Raw genomic sequence first — 14,933 nt, 5'->3', positions numbered from 1 at the left:
TTAATTTTATTATTATATTAAAGTTTACAGCATGATAGAATTATTACGTGAAAGTTTCGTAAAAAAATTTTACTGTTTGAATATTTAATTCGGTAAAAAGGACTAAATTGCATAAAGCGTATAAGTTGTGTTCTATAAACTAAATGTGTCTAATAGCTATAGAACATTAAAGTAAAGGTCCTTAAGTGGTAAATAGGCCATTTATGAGTTAGTGGATGATAGTGGGGTGGCATTTGGTGTAATTACTAATGTTTTGAAAGGATATTTTGGTAATTAGATAATTAAGTTAAGTTAAAATAAAAGAAAAACAATTTTAAGTTTATTTTCTCATCTCTTTCACCGAAAATTTTAAAAGAAAAAAAAAAGAAAGAAAATTGTTGAGTTCTACCCATTTCTTAGCTGTTCGAATGGAAAAGAAAGAGGAAGGATGCTGCATGTTTAATTTTTGAGCTCATTTAGGAGTTGGTTCCTTAAGAAACTGCTCAAGAGTAGGTTTGGCTGCTGTTCGGTAATTCCTTGCAATGAAACCTTGAAAATTTTCCATGTTTATTATGTGTTTAATACATGCAGGTAAAACGCGAATTTAAGGACTGTTAAGCAAAGTTAGTAGTTAAAAATACATGTTATTTGTTACCAAAATACTGGTGTTAGAAGTGAAGAAGAGTTGATAAATAAATGTATAGTTGGTGTTGAAACCTGTCGTTGAATGCTGATAGTTTTAGCATGTAATTGTAGTATTTTATAGTGCAATAAATCTTGGTGTAATTGATCTGTTGCTGTTCTAATTAAGGTAAAATGTTGGTTGATAAATGTCCTGTTTTGTGGAAATAAGCAAAATATAAATATGGTTGAAATTAACATGCATTTCTGTTTGGTTTATTTTTGAAGAGGTATTAAATTTTGGAGCTTAAAACAGTTTAATTTAGGGTTTACATTTCCAAATTTCAGTTTTAGTAATGTCTCATTATTATTGGTTGAAGCTAAGGAAACAAGCATTTGTTGAAAAGATGTAGGGAACTAAATTGTCTGAAAATTATTTTCTGTCAGCTAGTGAAAATTTAATGTTTGAATGTATACTGATTTTTTTTTAAGTGTCCGAACGCATGTTAGAATTCAACATGTCCAAATGCACGCTAGAAATTAATACGCTGGAGTGTTTTGTTTAAGTAAGATTAAATGTGTATGATATTCAAACCCGTCTATACATTAGAGTCGTTGTTGTACCGTTACAAATTGGACAAGAAGTCATGTACTTAAAATTGAGCTATCGTGTTGCATGATCTTGTATGGTAAATTAAATGAAAATCGACGACATTGATATCAAATTTTAATGCAAAATATAGGTGAGTATTGGATATATGAAATGATGTAAAAATTTAAATTATGATGCATGATTTATGTGTATAGAAATGAAATATCTTTAGTGAGACCTCGATTATGTTTATTTGTGAGCATGCCCTTCCCCTTGTTATGATCCCAAAATGGTGCATGAAGATTGTCGCTGAGCTTCAATACCGCAGTTCTAATCAATGATACATTTTCTTAACTGTCATTGGCCAATGAGCAATTAATGGTTTTTGTCATTTGTTGAATTAACTAATGAAGCATGACGTTCAAGGCTCGTACCGCCTCGAACACAATGAGTGCTTGTTGATATTTACGCAAAATATAGTTTCCATTGATGAGCTTATGTGTTCTTTGATGTTTAATGGTGAAATATGAATATTTGATAGATTTTCATGTTTTATAAAGTGATTTTTTATGAAAATGCAAATTAGGGATTAAATTGTGAAATATTGAAATTATGTGGTTAAAAGTGTAATTTTGCCAAAATGTGTAAATTATGTTAAATTGAATGAATTAATGCTTAAATAAGCAAATTTTGTTATTATATAGATTGATAAAAAATGAGATTCGGATCTAGAACGGGGGAAAACATAGTATCGGATTAGTCAACCTAATTAGTAGATCTAGAATGGTCATGAATACGAGCCGAAATCGACTGAGTTACGACGTTCAAAACTCCCGTATGAACCTTAGGAATAGAATATAATACAAACGCCATGACATTAGGGTTACCGATATGTGATAACATGTAAGACCATGTCTAGGACATTGGCATTGTACTGTGATTACGTATAAGACCATGTCTGGGACATTGACATCGTTATATGATTTTGTATAAGACGCTGTCTGGGACAATGGCATCGATATGTGATAACATGTAAGACCATGTCTGGGACTTTGACATTGTATTGTGATTACGTATAAGACCATGTCTAGGACATTGACATCATTATATGATTTCGTATAAGACCCTGTCTGGGACAGTGGCATCGATATGTGATAACATGTAAGACCATGTCTGGGACATTGGCATTGTACTGTGATTACGTTTAACTCCATGTCTGGGACATTGGCATCATTATATGATTTCGTATAAGACCCTGTCTGGGATATGGCATTGTACGAGCTATTATGAATTCTGAGTATCATTAACGATTTCGAATGGTTCAACAGGCAAGGTCAAGACGAGAGTGAAAGTACAATCGAATTAAGTGATATAGATACGTACAGAACCTAAATGAGAATTAAATGAAGGTAATTTGGTATATGATGAATATTGAATTAAATAAAGTATATATATAATTCTTATGCATATGAAAATGTGAATGAAATGATAAGAAGTATTCAAACTAGACATGTTTTGAATGAATAAACTCATGAAAATATGGATTAACTATGTGCATGTGTAAAAAAATATGAATTATATCATATTTTGAATAATTGTTTTAAATGCGGTTAGTTAATAACATGAGTTTATTTCCATACGACTTACTAAGCTTTATAGCTTACTTTGTTTTCTTTCCTATGTTTATAGAGTTTCAGAGGCTTGCTCAGGTTGGAAGTCGTCAGAGATCTCGTCACACTATCCAACTATGGTTTGGTATTTATAAGCTTTGTGATATTGGTTATATGGCATGTATAGGCTTGAGTCTGTTTGATAAAGGTTTTGGTGATGATTCAAGATGACCATTTGGTCATTTGGTATATGATGAGTATTTACTTATAAAAGGCATGTTTTAAATAGATTTGAATGTGTAAATGTGTTGGTTTTCATATTGATTGTAAATTGTCCGATAGGTCCGGTAATGCTCCATAACCCTGTTTCAGTGATGGATACGGGTTAGGGGTGTTACATTGCCCTTCTTAATCTGCATTGAGCTTGCCTTCTATGAAGCTTTTTTAAGCTCTGTTGTTGATGGTATAATGTTTGTGAACTTTTCAAGTTAAATTAAAGATCTCGAAGAATGAATAATGGAATATACCTTTTTTACTATAATTGATATATATGTGATATTGGCTTTACTAGTTTGATATAATCAGAAGGTTAGTTAACCTTTTCTTTTCCTTTTTTTGTTTTTGAAATTTAGGTTTAAATTTTTCTATCTTTGTAGTTTGGACTATTTTATTTAGGAATTTAAATATTATTTATCATAAATTTAAATATTATTTAATTGTCATAAAGATAAATTTTATTTATTTTAATATTTAAATTTGTTATTTTATTTCTAGATTAGGTAGTTTTGGTTACTGTTAGTTCACCAGAAAGCTCATCTCTTTTCACACATGGACCTTAGGATTAGGCATTAATAGATACTCTATTTTAATATTATTTCTTTAACAGATGGTTGATAAAAGTTGGATGGATGCTCCAAGATTTAGCACCAATCACCTAGTTGGAATAGAAACATTTCTATCATTTGCAATTGGAAAATCACTTTTTAACGAAAAAATATATTGTCTGTTCCATCGTTGCAATAATAAGATATTGCATGAACCACATATTATGGGTGAGCATCTTCGTCTTCATGGTATAATAAAAGAATACAAGCATTGGATTTTTCATGGAGAATCTATTGAAAGAACATCGGTGCAAACCGACCAAATGGTGATAACTTCTCCGTCAATTTGTACATTGCCTCAAGACAACGAAGCTGATTTAAGGGATCTCATAACGGATGCTCTAGGTATCAACATCCCAACTCTTAATGAGAGTTTTGATGGAGTTTCAAGCGAGTTTTAGAATAATAATCGGGAGTATGATGTTAATGAGGCCCAAAGAACTACGGAGAGAGCAACTACTCTTCTATTGTGATATTCCACTTTGTCCTGGTTGTGTCAAGTTCTCATGCGTCTCATTTCTACTTCGGCTTTACCACTTCAAAGCACTTTTTGGATGGTCAGAAAAATCTTTGGCATGCTTATTGGCATTTTTAAATGAGGCATTTCTAGATGGAAACACAATCTCGACTACTTACTATGAAGCGAAGAAAAAGATTTCTGCACTAAATCTTGGGTATGTGAAGATTAATGCATGCCCGAGTATGTTATACTGGGGCGATGCTAGTAAAAAGATTAGTTGTAATGTCTGTAAAAGCTCAAGGTGGCAATCTTCTAATGAGTTGGATGCAGATGAACAGGTTGATGGTAGTTGTCGCTGTCCTAAGCCTGCCAAGGTATTATGGTACTTTCCTTTAATTCCTAGACTTAAAACATTATTTCAATCCTCCAAGACATCACAATCCATGAGATGGCATAAAGAAGGACGAACCAAATATGGTATATTGAGACATCCAGCGATGGTTCTGCCTGGGATGCGTTTGATAAAAGGTTTCCTGATTTTGCATCTGATCGTCGCAATGTTAGGTTAGGTTTGGCTAGCGATGGATTCAATCCAATCCAAACAATGAGTACAAGTCACAGTACATGGCCCGTACTTCTTATTCCTTATAATTTGGAACCTTGGGCCTGCATGAAAAAATCATCAGCTTAAGCAACAATCCTTATACTATCAATGGTTATCCCTGGTAATAAAGGACTTAACAACAACATTGATGTCTACATGCAGCCTTTAATTAAAGAGTTGAAGCAATTGCGGACAGGAGTTGATGCTTTTGATTCATCAGCTTCCGAAACTTTCACTTTACGGGCTTGTCTTCTTTGGACAATCAATGATTTCCTAGCTTACGCTAATCTTTTAGGGTGGAGTACAAAAGGTCGAGTTGCTTGACCAGTATGTGCTGAAAAAATTGAATCTCGATGGCTACGGTATGGTCGGAAGTTTTGTTATATGGGTTATCGTCGATGGTTATCGGCTAAACACCCATTTTGAAAATAGAGTCGTGAATTCGATGGCACTATAGAGTGTGGGATAGCTCCTATACCACGATCCTGGGAAAATATCTTAAGGGAAGTTGAATGTGTCAATTTCATTTATGGAAAAGCCCGAAAGAGGGATAGAGAAGAACTAAATGAAGGGTCGATAGAACTTGATGTAGACGAGGGGTGTGATTTGTTTAACAACTTTGAAGAATTGTTGGTAGAGGAAGATGAAGCAAATCTCATAAATCAAGACGAGACTTTATGGAAGAAGAGGAACATATTTTTTTACTTGCCTTATTCGCGTTAAAATCTACTTCGACATAACTTGGATGTCATTCACATCGAGAAGAACTTATGTGACAATGTCGTTGGCACCCTTCTTAATCTCTCACGCGGTGGTAAAGATAATATCAAGGCACGCAATGACCTACAAGATATTGGCATCTGAAGTTATCTTCATCCAAAAATGAGAAATGGGAAAGAGTACCTACAGCAAGTGTGTTACACACTTGCATAAAAGGAAAGAGATATTTTTCTTTCCATTGTGAAGAACTTGAAGGTACCCAATAGTTATGCATCAAACATATCTTGATGCATGAATTTAAAAGAGCATAAGTTGAGCAACCTCAAAAGTCATGACGGTCACATTCTCATGCAAGATTTGCTTCTTATACGCTTAAGAGGAGTTGTAGAAAAGAAGGTGCTAAGTGTTATTACAAATCTACCAGATTTCTTCAAGAGATTATGTGCAAAAAGTCTTGATCCACAAGAAGTTGATCAGCTTCAAATACAAGTCTTGTTAACACTTTGTGAAATGAAGAAAATATTTCCTCCAAATTTCTTTACAATCATGATTCATTTGATGATTGATTTGCCGGTGGAGGCTAAGCTTGGTGGACCTGTTCAATACAGGTGGATGTACCCGATGGAAAGGTATATGAAATATATCAATAATATTTCACAATATTTTATTTTTATTATTTTAATATAGTATATAATAAGTATGTAAAAATATATGTATGTGATGTAGGTATCTTATGGGATTGAAAGCTTCGGTGCGAAATAGAGCTTATCCTGAAGGTTCTATTATTGAAGGGTAAATAGTTTCAGAATGTCTTACATTTTGCTCCCATTATTTTTATGATGTGGAGACTATATTTTCCTGTCCTCTCAAGAATGATGGGAATATTCAAAAACAATACACTTTTTCTTCTAGAGGACGTCCAATTGGCACCATGAACACGAAGATATTGGACATGCAATCTCTTGCACAATCAAACCGCTATGTTCTATTGCATAGCGATAAGTTATCACCATACCATCAGTAAGTTTCCTGAGGAAAATCTTGTCAGTCGGTTCTTTTTCTTAACCAATAGACAAAAAAAGTAATATTTCTTAATTTGTATACATTTTGACAATATTTTTCGCAAAATACTGAATATATTATAGGGGATTTTTGGAGTCTGGGCGAGCTGCTTATGGTGGCATTTAAATTAGTAAACGCACAGAGTACAAATGGTTGGTTGAAAAGTTCCCAAAATGGCTTGCGAAACAGGTAAATTTTAACTGTTAAAATAATTTATCGTATTATTTATATAATGAGGGAACATTGTAGAAATTTGATCATAGAATAAGAGATAAATGATTTCCTACTATATGGTTAGATTCCAAAGATGGAAGTTGAACAAGTTGATGCTGATGTAATTGCTCTTGCTCAAGGATCGCATAAGGTGGTTTCCACATATGATGGGCTTATTATTAATGGTTTTAGGGTCCATACTAAAAAATGTGAACAACATCATAAGACTCAAAATAGTGGCGTTATTGTTTTTGCTGACGGGAGAAACTATTATGGCAATTGCATTGAAATTATCGAGCTAAACTATTATGAAAGATTTTGGGTTATCATGCTTAAATGTGATTGGGTGAATATTAAATCTCCTAGGAGTATGAAGAAGGATGGAAATGGTTTTATTATGGTGAAATTTTCTAAGCTTATCCATACAGGGAATTGTGATTCGGACGGTCCATACATACTGACTTCTCAAGCGAAACAAGTATTTTATATAGAGGATGGCAAGAGTGAAGGATGGCTCCATGTTATCGGAATAAAGCCAAGAGATTTGTACAATTTAAACGTTGAAACCCCTGTAGAAGATGATGAATATCTACAGTGTGATCATCATATTGTAACTTAATAATTTTAGTTTTAATTTGAACAAGAACGATGTTTTGAAGTGCAAAGATTTAGTGTAATTGACATTTTCAATGCAATATAGCATAATGAATTGCCCAAAAGAAACAGAGCACTTAGATGAAGATGACATTCATATTATATTAACATCTATGTATGTTCATTTTTACATTTAAAGACATTTTGGGTTATAGAAATTATGAAATTATATAATGTTGGAAGCCAAGAATGTAGTCTTATTCAACATATAAGCTTTATTCTCAGTATTAGGTTTAGGGTTAACTCGACCATTTGTACCAACTTAGTTTGTGTTAATGTGGTAATTTTGACCAATCTGGTGGTGTAACAAGGCAACTTCTCAATTAGCCACGTGGCAAACATAAATTAAACAAGTAAATAAATATATAAATTAATTAAAAAAATATTTTTTTTCACATCAAGAATGAACTTAGACAAGTATTTCGATAATCATTTGTTTAGGTTTGATGTGTTTTTTGTTAATTTTAATTTTTTTATAAAATCAATTTTAGGTTATTATTTTGAAAATTGAATAGAATATAAATTTATAAAATATTCAAATATATAAAAGCCCATAATTTTCATTCATTTGAAATTATTCATTCACTAATTTATATAACAAATATATATTTTCTAAATTTATAATATATTTTTATAAACTTATATATTATAATTTTTATAATATATTTATAGAATTAGACACTTTTATATATTTATATATTTTTGCATATGTTATAGGATTTTATATATTTATATTTTATATATTTTCAAAATAATAATAACTTAAAAATTGATATTTTATAATAAAAATAAAATAAATAAAATGAATAAAAAACCTGGAATGCAAGATTATTCCATATGTGAAAAAATTAAACATTTTTAATTTCATATTAATCATTAATAGTTTAACATTATATATATTGATTTTTAAAAGCCAATGGAATGGACGTTCTCCATCTTTTGACTTTAAAATTGTCGCTCAAATTCTAAAAGCTAAAATAAAAGGTAAGTAAATAAAGAGCAAACCTTGCTCCAAATTTACAGTCGGTTTCAAGTTTCCTGGCAATAGGAAGTTGAAAATTCATATTTCTCCCGGTTTTTCCTCCTCCTCAAAACCCATGACTTTTTCGGTGCTCTGTTGAGTGCTTCATCGTTAACCATTACCACTCTGTTTTCTAGGAAAATGATTGGCAAAACGCGAACATTAAAAGGTGTATGATTCTCTTCGAGGGGTTCTTTGACAGGTTCAAATACCTTGGGAAGTGCTACTACCGATAGTCAAAGCACGAGAGAAGAAACTCCAACTCAATCAGCTGAAAAAGTACCTGCAACTCCGGCTGGTACTTCCATTACCTTCTCACTTATTCTTTCTCTGGTTTTAAACTCATTTATTACCTTCTGCTGGTACTTATTCTTTCTCTGATTAAGTTGACTAATGGCTAATGGCTTCATAGTCTAGTTTTCTTTTTGTTCACAATATACAGAGAAACAAAAAAATTCAGCTTTAACTTTGTGTTTGCTTTTTTGCCACATTGATCTTTCTATTTGCTACTATTTTGTCGCTGCTCTTCTTTTGCACTCCATTATTGTACGAATTTTTTTTTGTTTTCTTTTCTTCATAGATTCCTCTTATTCTTTTGCTGCATTATCCTTTTTCACAACTTTCGGACCATTTCTTTGCTTTGTTAAACTTGATGGGTTTTTACATTTCTCTTTGTTCTTCAACGAATTTAGCTATTCTTTAGTGGGCAAGATTTGGAATGGGGTTGGTTTTGATTGTTTGGTGTTTGACTGTTTCACAAATGATTGACTTCTTTTTGGGTATCCTTAAATTTTTTTTTTTTAATTTTCCATAAGTTTATCCTTGCATGCAAGGGCCTCTCCCAAGAGGAAGTGACTCCTTTAAGCAAATATTTGGAAGGGTAGGAGGAAAAACAAAAAACAAAAAAATAACCCAAGAATATTTTACCTCAAAGAGTTAAGAGTTAGAGAAATCTGAAGAATTTTTCAGAAGATGAGAAGTTTGTTTTAAAAAAATAAAAGATTTTATCTCAAAGAGTCCGCTTTAACCCTTTCTCGAATATATAAAAAAAAACTACATTAAACGTAGAGTTTGGGTGAGTTTTCTTTGTCCTCTTTAAAGTGGTAACTGGTTGAGCTTGTAGAAGTTTAACTACATATTTTCCAATTTTTCTATATGGCATCCTCAAAGGTTACCTTTTATTGCCTTTTTAGTTTTTTCATCAAACGACTAGCATAGAGTTCGCAATATAAAAGTTAACTGTTTTATTAAATCAAACAATAAATTTGTAAAATTTAAATTTAACTCGAATTTTTTTATTGATTAGAGTTCACTTTTTTTTAGCTATGAAAATTTTTGTTATTTGAACAAACACAAAGAATTTTTGTTATTGTTCAAAAAAAATTTTCAGTTTTCTGATTAAAAATTTTAGCAAGATTTCGAAATTAAGTTAAAGTTCAAAAGAATCTTGTTATTTGAACTGTTGAAAATTGCCATTTGCATCACAAATTCCCCGCCTTTCTTGTTACCAAGAGAAGAGGGTACTCTTTTGACTCACCTATGTTTCCTATTAAAGACTCCTATTATTGGTGAATCAAGTTTAGAAATAAAATCATTCAAAAACCCTTCTCTTAAATAAAGAATTTTGATGCTTCTCTGACTTTAGCCCTATTTGAGGCACTTTCACATTACAAGCAATAGCATAAAAGAAACTTGTTTATGTATTTTTGATGATAAATAAAATCTTTTATTATGCTTTTATATAATTAATATTGGTATGTTTTTTTTTACCATATTCACAATTTGCTCTTGCATCATATTTATTTTTTCACATTGATACATAATTTTTTTTGTTCCATTTTCATATCTAAACTATAAATAAACTATATTTATTTACTTTTCATATCTACAAACATGAAAGATATATGGAATCTTCAACTTGGAACTCGTATAGTAGTAGATGTCAACCAATATGGCCAGCCTATTGGGAAGGAAGTGTCCAAATTGGCTGAATTTCTCGGTACAATTGCAAGGATTGGTTCTATCTGTCCTTTGAATACAAAATATTAGAAACATCTTTCTAAATATGTGTTGGAAAGCATATTGAGAATCGTTCATGTATGTAGTACATAATCATTTTCTAATTTAATGTATTGCAATAATTTTGCATTATTTGAAATTGTATGTAATGAGTACTTGTTACATTAATTTGCTATGTGTGTTGGAAAAGTTTGATCTCCAAGGTAAGGTGGAGGACTCTAACATCCTCTCACATGTTGGAAAACTCCGGAAGGAGTTTAAATCAACTTTGAAAACTAGATACTACAAAGAGATGGTTCAAGAAGGTCGATCGCTTGAAGAAATATATGAAAACAATCCTCTTGGTGTGCATGATGATCAATAGAAGTGGCTAGTGGAGCGATGGGGAACACTGCAAGCTGCGGTATGCACTTTTATTAGACTAAATGTCCCATTTTTTCTGCTTCCACTTACTGTATGATCAAAGTAAGGGTGCATATATGCGTGATTTGTTGAATGAGTCATAATAAACTTAGCTTTCCTATTACTCTCATATTTTTTTCTCATTAATTTAAACAACAAGCACAATCAGAAAAGGCGAAAGAATTCCAAACAAATGTGTGTTATGCACACACCGCTGGTAACATAGGATATGCGACCCTCAATGCACAATTTGTAAGTATTACATATTAATTAATATGAACTTATATTAATTATTTTGCGCTCATTGGTGAATATTGTTAACAACTATTGTTTTGTTGTATAATTGGCTAAAAATGAAGGTTGTGAACCCTCGTGTTTGGACCAGTTTAGATTTCAACATTTGCGAAAAGATGGGGGTGACAAATTGAGCAGTGAGGCAGCAGAATAAGTTTATGTAAGAAACAAATGGGTATTATTTATTTATATATTTTTTGACATCAATTTTACTTTTTTTTCAAAATATATTTTTCTAATGAAAGAGAACTGTAAGATGAAGCATGTAAGAGGGTTAAAGACTCTATGCCAACACCTGAGAGTTCTTTCGCTGCTCAAGATAATATTGCATTAGAAAACGAGGTGTATACACAAGTGTTCGGCCTTGACAAGGATGGAAAATGTTGGGATATGGACGTGGGATGACCAAATCCAGGTTGTTTGGCTATGGTTCAGTCACCCGAGGAAGCCAATCTACATTGGCCATCAGTACATTGATTGAAGGGATAAGCGCTAAACATGTCTAGCAAATACAAACAATTCAAGCCGAACAAGCAATTTGAGAGAAAACTCTACTCGAGGAAGCAGAATCTCGATTTCGTACGGAGGCCGTAGAGCGAGAAGCTCGTTTGATAGTTGAGGCAAAAGAAAGATTTATGAAATTAACTGAAATTTGAGAGGCAAATTTCATGGACATGATGGATGCTCGTGAGAAAAAGTATAGGGCTCTCCTCAACAAGTGTATGGCAAAGGGAATGTCAAGTAAGTACAGGGCTTTTCATAGTAAGCATAGTAAGGTGACTATTTTATAACTAGTTTGTCAATAAGTTTGTCAATGGTTTAATAGACATTGATTGTTGTAACTGAATGCTAGGTTCTTATTTGATGTCTTCATTGCTTGCTCAACTAATAATTAGTGGATGTACTGATGAAAATTCTTTATTTAACTTCAATTTATGGTTCTTTGGTTAATTCTAAAATATTCTTCCCATGTGTTCATGTTGTTTCTCATCTAACTCGTATAAATAGAAAATGTACATTGCTATTTTTTTAGTTGAATTTCAGAGTAGCGGACTTGATGATAAAGCCTTCAATTCGGATGATGATGAATGAGGCTTATTGCATATTATGTATTATATATATATATATGTTATAATATTGATGAATGTTGTTGTCCCATAATTTTTTGATGTCATGGGAAACAAGTTGACAACATGTTTGCAACGTGTTGACTGTTCTATTAGGATTTTGTATAATTTTTTGATGTCATGTGAAATAGGTTGACAATATGTTCGCAACTTGTTGACTCCTTCTATTAGGATTTTGTATATAAATTACTAACTGCATTATCCAATGGTAATTTTGTATTTATATGATTATTTTAAGTTAATTAATTGTTCAATTAATATTGTCTCAAACTTTTCCAAACCCAATACATACAAATTTGCTCATATTTCACCAAAATAGGCTCTTAAAAATCGGGGAAAACGTCGTAAAAAAAATTAGACATGAGACAAAGATCTATCCCAACCTTTTTAAGTTTGCCTTAGACGAGTTTACCTTAACCTTTTTAAGGTTGCCTTAGATGGGTTTATCCCAACTTTTTTTAAGTTGCCTTGGAAAAGGTTTATCCCAACCTTTTTAAGGTTGCTTTAAACGGGTCTATCCCGACATTTTTAAGGTTGTCTTAGACAGGTCAATCCCAACCTTTTCTAAAATTTGCCTTAGACAAGGTCTATCTCAACCTTTTTAAGGTTACTTTAGATCAATCTATCCCAGCCTTTTTAATGTTGCTTTAGACAAGTCTATCCCAACCCTTTTTGAAGATTGCCTTAGACAAGTTTATCCCAACCCTTTTTTAAGGTTGCCTTAGACAAGATCTATCCCAACATTTTTAAAAGGTTGTCTTAGACTGGTCTATCCCAACATTTTTAAAAGATTGCCTTAGACAGGTCTATCCCAACTTTTTTTAAAGGTTGCCTTAGACAAGGTCTATCCCAACTTTTTTTAAAGGTTACCTTAAACTGGTCTATCTCAACCTTTCTTAAAGGTTGCCTTAGACACGGTCTATACCAACCTATTTAAGGTTGCTTTAGACGATTCTATCCCAATCTTTTTTAAAGGTTGTCTTAGACAAGATCTATCCCAACTTTTTTTAAATGTTGCCTTAGATAAGGTCTATCCCAACTTTTTTAAATAGTTATCTTAGACTCGGCTATCCCAACCTTTTTAAGGTTGCCTTAGGCAAGTATATCACAACCTTTTTCAAAGGTTGGCCTTGACTAGGTCTTTCCCAACCCTTCAATGAGGGTCGGCTTATGTTGACTTATGCCGACGCTTTTTCAAAAGTGTCGTGGAGCCTACGCCAATTGTATTATAGACAACCTTTTTGAAAGCATCGAAAGAAGCATCGCGAAACCTATGCCTACCTTTTTTGCGTCGTTTTAGGTCAAAAAAAATGTCGCGGTAGGCTTGTTTTTTTGTAGTGACAACCACATGCCATCTTATACTTCTCCCAGTGTTCAACCAGTGGTGGGTTTCTCATTGCTAAAGCTATGGTAACCTTTTCTCCATTTCCTTCTTTGAAAAAATAGGATCAAGTGGGTGTCATCAGTTGTTTAACAAAAAAAATTAAAGAGATTTTATTATTATTTCATTGATGATATTAGTGGGCATATTGGATTTGAAGGTACACAAACATGCCTAGAATTTGGACAAAAAAGCAAGTGGAAGCATGGAAACCAATTGTGGAAGTTGTTCACGACAAGGGAGGCATCTTCTTTTGTCAACTTTGGCATGTTGGTCGCGCCTCTAGTTATGGTATTCTAAATTCCATCCTTCTCCCTTTTTTTTTCTTTTTAACCAAGAATCATCAAATTTATTTCTTTTACGTATAAAAACTTCAGGGAATTGTTAGATGTACGGTATGTTTACATGCGGTTAGTGTAAAAATATTGATGGCGGTGAGATTAAATACTGTAATGATACTATGATGAGAGACAAAAAGAAAATTAAACGCACTACATTGAAAAAAAACACTTTTAGGGTGAAGCTAGAATTTTCAATTTCTAAAAAAAGTACTTTTGTACCAATTTTGGTTTGAGAGAAGCACTTTTTCTCTCAAAAAGCCATTTATTTAGGAATGAATTTGTCTCAAAAGTATTTTTTTAATCCCAAAAGTGTTTTTTTCCCAAAAGTGATTATTAGAAGTAATACTAAACATACCCTTAATAGTGTAACTATATTTTTTATGAACTACAATTTGATTTTTCTTTATAGATTAAAATATGCCATAAGTTTTGTATTATTTTTAATTTTGAAATTTAGTCTATGTACTTTTATTTCTAAGAATTTAGTCTATCTATTTTCAAATTTCAAATTTTAAGTCCAATTATTAACATTGTTAAAATTATTTTGTTAAATTCAAGTTCATTACAATGTGTATTTATTTAATTACATAATTATTGAGTAAAGTTTTTTTAATTTTAAAATGACAAACTAATAATTTTAACTAAAAAATTTAAAAGTGTTGGACTTAAATTTTGAAATTGAAAAATAAACAGATTAATTTTGAAGTTTGAGAAGAGTACAAGAATTGATCTTATATTTTAATTTATTTATAATAATGATAAATCTTTATGTAACTAAATATTTTAGTAGAATTAAAGTGATAAATTTTATGAATAAAAATATTGAAAATGTTAAATGAAGTATTATAAGAAACAACAAACTCTATTAATTAATTAGTTAGAGAAACTTTTAAACTTGTGGTTTTAGACATGTATTGTCAAGTTTAAAAGAATAAAGTATAATATTTTT

At 31.7% G+C, this 14,933-nt stretch overlaps 1 long non-coding RNA gene and 1 pseudogene across 4 annotated transcripts; both read left to right on the top strand.

Moving 5' to 3' along the window:
* Nucleotides 1-14,933, top strand: part of LOC105785532 (putative 12-oxophytodienoate reductase 11) — a 34,348-nt pseudogene that overhangs the window by 17,746 nt on the left and 1,669 nt on the right.
* Nucleotides 8,337-12,096, top strand: LOC128042311 (uncharacterized). 4 transcript variants are annotated; one of them, XR_008197506.1, is made up of 4 exons: nt 8,337-8,383; nt 8,558-8,718; nt 10,693-11,093; nt 11,201-12,096. It is a non-coding gene; the product is annotated as an uncharacterized LOC128042311 (long non-coding RNA). The 4 variants fall into 4 exon arrangements; XR_008197504.1 differs by lacking the exon at nt 8,337-8,383 and adding an exon at nt 8,390-8,473; XR_008197503.1 differs by lacking the exon at nt 8,337-8,383 and having other exon boundaries at nt 8,402-8,718; nt 10,630-11,093.

The sequence above is a fragment of the Gossypium raimondii genome, chromosome 1 (genome assembly GCF_025698545.1).
Source record: "Gossypium raimondii isolate GPD5lz chromosome 1, ASM2569854v1, whole genome shotgun sequence".
NCBI lineage: Eukaryota > Viridiplantae > Streptophyta > Magnoliopsida > Malvales > Malvaceae > Gossypium > Gossypium raimondii.
The sequence above is the reverse complement of the archived record's forward strand: the minus strand, read 5'-3'. Positions and strand labels throughout refer to the sequence as shown.